Source organism: Callorhinus ursinus, unplaced genomic scaffold (assembly GCF_003265705.2).
Source record: "Callorhinus ursinus isolate GAN/ISIS: 27379988/994484 unplaced genomic scaffold, GSC_fseal_2.0 scaffold109, whole genome shotgun sequence".
NCBI lineage: Eukaryota > Metazoa > Chordata > Mammalia > Carnivora > Otariidae > Callorhinus > Callorhinus ursinus.
This window is the reverse complement of record NW_027397171.1, coordinates 714,886-722,459: the sequence shown is the minus strand read 5'-3', so window position 1 is coordinate 722,459 and position 7,574 is coordinate 714,886. Positions and strand designations below refer to the sequence as shown.

The window sequence follows — 7,574 nt, the reverse complement described above, 5'->3', positions numbered from 1 at the left end:
CAACCCGGGCTTCCTCGGACGGCTGCCTCAACTTCCCCTTTTGTCCCTAGTATAGGCTCATTTTGTGATCTTTGTGTACGTCCAAGAGTTTGAACTTAGGAGAGAACCAAACCAAGTATTTCCAGCCTGTAAGTTGAGGGAAAAGCTAGTTCCATCTTGAAAGGAAACACTGAGAAAAGAAGCTGATTTGGCAGAATATGATCTTTTTGAACAGTGCAAAGGAAATGGAACATCCAAGTTAATTGAGGCTTTAGACCTTCTTTGCCAAAATAAAAAACTTGAGCTTAGGCAACATGAGGACTAGCAATGTATAGTTAATGAATGTATAAGTGAACATATATATATAAGCAAGAAAGACTAAATGGTAAGATTTGTGAGCCAGCCAAGTTATCGGGAAGAAAAGGGGCGCTGGTAGTGGAGTAAGCTCTGTGAGAACACCGGAAAAGTCAGGGGAAGACAAGAGAGATGGAAGGGAAAGCAGAAAGCAGCCCTCTGGTCAGAAGCATGCGAGTCGCTTCAGGGCGCTTCTTCAGCCCGTTCGGTCCGTGGCCAGTCTGCAAGTCCTGCTGCCTCCTGAGAGCTCCCCTGGACGGTTCGCGTGGTCTCCGGACCAGCATGCCTCCAGTGGCTCCCGTCGTGCACACCGTCACCAAAGTGACGGTCCTGAAACCCAAAGCCAGCGTCATGTGCCCGTTTAGCACCTGCTGACGGCTCAGCTCGCCAGCCTGGCGACAGGACTGTTCAGGGCCTCACCTGCTTCTCCAGCCCCGTTTCCTTCCCCTTCTACCCAGTCCGCACTTCTGTTGTCCAGTGGTACCATTTGAAGACTGCCTCCGTAACTTCGTACGTGGATTCCGTCTGAAGTTCTTCTCTGCCTCCCTTTCCCTGTCTGTATTCATGTTATAAGAGCCCCATCAGCCTGTCGCCGGGGAGCTTTCTGTCTGACCGTCTCAGGGTCAGATGCTGCAGCAGCTCTCCGCTTCCCCTTCGTGAGAGCACCTGCCACGTCGCTCTGTAACTGCGCACCTACCTGTGTGCCTCGTCTCTAGATTGTGCCCAAGAGCACCTTACTCACTTTATGGCAGGTAGAAGCGAGGAACTGTGCACAAGGCTTGACCCAAGCCACTCTTCAGTGTGTAGCACAAATAATTCAATGAGAGTGGCATCCTAAAAACCAAGACAGTTTCTAGAAATAACGAGTAACGTTTCTTAATCATTTCTAACATTTTGCTTACATCACCAGGCAGGTAGCATCAGGATTCGGCACACACTGGAGCGAGGGAAGGAGCTGCTATTGAAACCTCGCATAATTATGTCCTGATTTTTCCCCTCAGTGCCCGTAAAGGTCAGCCTTTAGGCTGGGGGAAGCCTAAAGCAGAGTTCTGTCTTTTTCTCTCTCTGATATGTTTCCTTAAATGCCTAGAAAGGCTTACTTTATCATGGAAAGCTTTCCCATACTCGTCATATTTACGTGACTATGTATGTAATTCATGAGCAGACGTCTAGGAGAGCATTACTGCGTCCCGCAATTCTAGAATCATGCAGTCTGGGCTGGGAGGACCATACCTCTGACCAAGTGGGACTCCTTTTTTAAGTTATGCACTTAAAAAAAAGGTAACACATTTATTAAGTACAATATACTTGTTAATGTAACTATTCCATTCCATCTAAAACTATGATACAGTGTTAAATTTCTCAAGGTTTCCTGTATCTGGGAGATACAGTCTGTGTGCTTTCAACTTACTTGTGAAATGGCCTTTCTTCACTTGCTACTGTGGAAACAAATATATGCTTTGTCTTTTAAAAGAAGCTAAGGAATATGAATCTCCCTTCCAAAAAGGAATCAACTTTTAATTAAAGGACACTATAGAGCAAATCACGTAAAACTAAATACTTTGTTTATTCAAGCAGTAAAGAAACTATCTGTGCTAATATTCCCTGGTCCTCAAGCCAGAGCATTGCTACCTTCTCATCTACATTTGGAAATATATTTGGGGATATTTTTTTGGCTGTCACAATGACTGGGATGTGCTACTTATTTTTGTGGGTGGGGGTCCAGAAATTCTAAACATAGTATATTATATAGTACATATTATCATCTGTTCTATAGACAGTTGTATAGAGGAGAGTGTACTGCAATGGAGTATAAAGAAAGAGTTTTTCCATCCAAAATGCTAGTAATATTCCTTTTGGAAAACACTGAAGTAAAGAATAGGGAGTATTTCCAACCCAGGGAGTTAAACAAAGGTTTGTTAATTGAATTAGACTCAAGTTGCAAGTAAGACTGAACTGAACTGTGCTCTCTTCTTTATCAAAAGTGATGCATTTGGGGCACCTGGGTGGCTCAGTTGGGCGTCTGTCTTCGGCTCAGGTCGTGGTCCCAGGGTCCTGGGATCGAGCCCCACATCGGGCTCCCTGCTCCGCGGGAAGCCTGCTTCTCCCTCTGCCTCTGCTTGGGTTCCCTCTTTTGCTGTCTCTGTCAAATAAATAAATATAAACCTTAAAAAAAAATGTGATGCATTTCTTTTATCTTAATGCCATGTAGTGATAAGTGAATTAAAGAAGGAGGCCATTAGGGGCGCCTGGGTGGCTCAGTTGGTTAAGCGACTGCCTTCAGCACAGGTCATGATCCCGGAGTCCTGGGATCGAGCCCCGCATCGGGCCCCGCATCGGGCCCCGCATCGGGCCCCGCATCGGGCCCCGCATCGGGCCCCGCATCGGGCCCCGCATCGGGCCCCGCATCGGGCTCCCGGCTCAGTGGGGAGCCTGCTTCTCCCTCTGACCCTCTCCCCTCTCATGCTGTTTGTTTCTCTCTCTCTCTCTCTCTCTCTCTCTCGCTCTCTAATAAATAAATAAATAAATCTTTAAAAAAAAAAAAAAGAAAGAGGCCATTAGACTGAGGGGTCTGACACCCTGGTGGCTTAGGTAAGTAGGCCAAAGTCTAAGCCTATCAATGCTTCAAGGTTATGAAATTATATTCAATAGTTGCAAACAGCCAAGGAGGCTTTATCTTTTTTTTTTTTTTTTAAGTAGGCTCCATACCCAGCATGGAGCCCAGTGTGGAGCTTGAACCCAGGACCCTGAGATCAAGACCTGAGCTGAGATCAAGAGTCAGAGCCTTAACCAACTGAGCCACCCAGGTGCCCCTGCTTCTGCTTTCTTAAAGGTCTCTCCCTGAGCTGTTGGTGCAACATTCCTAACCACTTCAGGTCTGGCGCTGCCTGATTCAAATCACTTTTTACCCAAATAAACTCTTAAAGTGTTTAATGTGCCTCAGTTTATCTTTTATCCATGTGACAAGATAATATTACATGTTTTCTCCACCTGAAATGTAAAACAGTCCTGCCTCTATAGCGGTCATGATTTGCAATAACTGTGGAAAGTGAAAGCTTGCCTCCGTGCGGGTCATTAGTCATCATGTGATTGTTGGTGATCAGTGATCATCAACATTGTTTTTCTCTTCTGATGAAACTCAAAATGAATTTACTGAGGTAGCTCAAATTGATTTCCAGGCAAAAGCTACTTTCATTGTTTTACCACATCATTTCCAGATGGTAGAACGTCTGGCATGAGAAACATCAGCTGCATGAGCTCCTGCGGTGCTGGAAACACCAGTGCTTAGGACGGAACTCAGAACGGGCATGCCGCCAAGCACAGCGTTGTTCGTGACTCATTAACCCGTCATCCCTGTGACACTTTCTTGGTCCCCTCACCGCCAAGCAGCCAGGCTCTGCTTACCCTGGGCTGTGGGCAGAGTGAAACATCGGGAGACGTGCCAAGAGGGGAGAGTGATTCTTCTGTGCTTGACCTGCAAGGGCGTCAGAACCGTGTGCGAGTTTCCGTGCGGAAATTCCGCCTTCTGCACACCCTGACCTCGTGTGTGTGTGTGTGTGTGTGTGTGTGTGTGCACCAGCCAGGCTACCGCACAGTGCTGCTGAGTCTCTGTCTGTCTGTCTCACACACACCCCTGGTCCTCAGGCCCCTTCCACACCCTCCTCTCTGTGGCCCCCAAACCACCCTGTGGATGCTACTGTTGTAAGTTTAGTTGTCTCTTTGGCTCTCTTCCTCTCTAGGTTCATCTCCTTGAGGAAGAAATTGTGTCTTTCATTCACCTTCAAACGACCAGCATGAAGCATACTACCCGGAAAATGGTACCAATAAACGTTCACTTTTATTGCTCTGCATCCAACTTTAGCGTCCGGGGTTTACTCTCCTCTGGGTGTTTCGCATTCTGTCTCCTTCTCTGCCCCTCGCATCTTGTGCCTTCTGGAATTGCACTGAGGTCACAAGCCCTGTTTAGCTCTGATCATCAGTGGTGATTCCTCTCAGCTCCTGCACCTTATTGCCCTCTGCGTGTCTGCACAAAGCCAGCACATTGTGAGATTGTGGTCCCCTTAGACACTTATTCTAAATGACTGGAAGCTTATTCTAACCTGCTTATTTGAAATCTGACCCTTCCCAGCTTAATTACAGTTTCATTCAGTACAAACTTACTACAAACAAAAGTTACCTGTCCACAGGAAAGCTCAGTCTACTTGCAGACTTGGCTGTGTAAGTAGCAAAATGCAGTTACATATAATATTTTATTTTATTTACTGTGTGTGGCTATTGAAAAGCCAAATATTGGACAGTCCTTGAAATCATCTTATATGGTGAGAAGCTCCAAAAAAGGCAGAAAGCTGGACCCTTCCTTTTTATCCCAAATGACCTTTGTTTTGAATGCCTTTTGTCCTGTGTAATCTGATATGAAACTATTTTGCAACCAGTTATTTTGAATTTGGACTTGATATGTTTTAGATAAATATAAAGCCGTCTGGTCTGAAACTACAACTTTTATTATTATTAATCATTAATTTCTAAAGTGTCAGATCAAAAGGAAAAGCATTTTAAATATCAGAACTGAAAAGCACATGCCCAAAGAATAAAAATTGTTAAATTAAGTAAATGTAATTTGGTGGCAACTCGTTGCATGGTCTCCTTTTTCTTCTTTCCCTATAGGTGTGTGAATACATTACCAAATACGTTCTTGGTGTTTGCTGTTAAAAACCAGTGTCCCCTGCCAACAGCCTTGCAGGTTTCCCTCCATCTCACTTCTCACTCTCTTTTTTAAAGTTTCTTTCTTTCTTTTTCTGTTTAGTAATTTCTACACCCAACATGAGGCTTGAACCCACGACCCCAAGATCAAGAGTAACACACTCTTCCAACTGACCAGCCAGGTGCCCCTCTTCTTCATCTTATGCATCTGTGTTAGAAGCATAGAGCTCTTAGCAGAATAAGAATTTAGGTGGACAGTACTTTAGGACAACCCACGGACAGTGAGAGAGATCGAAGCGGTTCCCTCTGGGAGTCATCACTTGCCTGCCCCCAGCATTCAATTCCCAGATCAGGTCTCCTTCTTCCTTGGGTCTTTGCACAGAGCACCTTGCTTGTAAGTGAATCTAACGGACGTAGGCCAGGCCACAGGGTTGCGTACTTACTAAGACTGTTCGGAGGATAATAGAAAGCCAGCACCTGACTTTGGCTTTTAATGTGTGTGTAAAATAATACAGAATTTTGCTGGTTTGGGCACACACGTACCAGAGTTAAAGTGAACAGAGATCAGCATGGGCCCTGCACAAGGATGACATGCAAATTCATGAAGCATTCCATATTTTTAAAAGAAAAAAAAAATTAAATCAAGCAGAAAATGTGGGTTTGACTAAGCTATCCTTGGACTGGTAAATCTCACCCTAACAACTTAGTTCATATCATTGGGAAGCCAGTATTCCCCAGGGTAAAGATTGTGTCTTTATTCCCTGGGGAATATTGTCTAAGATTTAAAAAGTCAAGGTAAAATTCAACTGAATTGTGGATACCTCCTGCTTCACTAAAAATGAAGATACATTTTTAAAAGAGGCAGAATGTTCAGCATAGAAAGTAGGTGCAGAGGACCGGTGACCGAAGTACCTGATACCTCCATCGACGAGTGAGCATAAATGAGGTGAGTGTCCTCCAGCAGCAGAAGGCCCCTAGGAATGTCCCAGGACAAGTATCCAAACTTGATTTCTCTAGTAGAGAATTCAGCTAGTTCTTTGCTCTGGGATCCTTCAATTTTTTAAAAAATAAATTTGCTGTAGAATTTATTGAAATGACACAGTATTCCTGTTTTAACTACATTTCATCCAATTTTATTACGGATATCCCCTTTTCTTGGAACATGAGATAAAAAGAGACTGTGATTCACCACTTAAAACAGCATGCCCTTCCTCAACATGATAAAGGCATTTATGAAAAGCCCACAGTGAACATCATCCTCAGTGTTGAATCTCCCTAAGATCAATAATGAGACAAGGGTGCCTCTCACCACTATGCTATTCACATTGTACTGAATGTTCCCACCAGAGCAATTAGACAAGAAAAATCAATCTAAGGCACCTGAATTGCAAAGAAACAATAAAATTGTCTCTATTCACAGAAGACATGATCCCAAAGAACCCACAGGAGCTAACAAATGAACTCAGCAAAGTTGCAGAGTACAAGACAATCACACAAAAATTAGTTCTGTTTCTATCTACCAGCAATGAACAGCAATCCATAAAGAAAATTAAGAAAGCAATCCCAATTATAATAGCATTTAAAGAATAAAATACCTGGGAATGAATTCAGCCAAGGAGGTGAAAGACTTGTATACTGGCATTCCCAAAAGAAATTAAAGAGGACCCAAAAAGGACATCCTGTGTTCCTAAATAGGAAGACAAATATTGTCAAGGTGTTAATACTACCCAAAGTGGTCTACAGATCAATATAATCCCTATCAAGATTCCAACAACCTTTTTTTGCAGAAAAGAAAAAGCCATTCCTCCAATCCATATTAAATTTCAATATGAATTGCTGAAGCAATCTTGAGAAAGAAGAACAAAGGTGGAGGGCTCACACTTCCTGATTTCAAAGCTTAGTGAAAACTAAGGTAACCAATACTGTGTGGTACTGACATAAGGACGGACATACAGACCAATGCAATAGAATTGGGAGTCCACCAAAAAACAAATAATCCAATTTAAAAAATGGGCAGAAGACATGAACATTCTCCAAAGAAGACATACAGATGGCTAAGAGACACTTGAAAAGATGCTCATCATCACTCATCATGAGGGAAATGCAAATCAAAACCACAGTGAGATATCACCTCACACCGGTCAGAATGACTAAAATAAAAAAGACAGAAATAACACCTGTTGCTGAGGATGTGGAGAAAAAGGAACTCTTGTGCACTGTTGGTGGGAATGCAAGCTGGTGCAGCCACTCTGGAAAACAGTATGGAGGCTCCTCAAGAAGTTAAAAATAGAGCTACCCTATGATCCAGTAACTGCAGTACTGGATATTTACCCAAAGAATATGAAAACACTAATTTGAAGGGATACATGCACCCTGATGTTTATTGCAGCATTATTCACAATAGTACAATAGTCAAGAGGTGAAAGACACTCACATATCCTTGGAAGGATAAATGGATAAACAAAATGTGGTACATACATACAGTGGAATATTACTTTGTCTTAAAAAAGGAAGGAAATCCTGTCACATGCTACAGCTTG

General features: G+C 43.3%; 1 non-coding gene across 1 annotated transcript; it reads left to right on the top strand.

Annotated features, from left to right (window-relative positions):
• Positions 1-5,552: 5,552 nt before the first annotated feature.
• On the top strand, positions 5,553-5,655 carry LOC112813520 (U6 spliceosomal RNA). Its single transcript, XR_003205542.1, has one exon. It is a non-coding gene; the product is annotated as a U6 spliceosomal RNA (small nuclear RNA).
• The last annotated feature ends 1,919 nt before the right edge of the window (positions 5,656-7,574 follow it).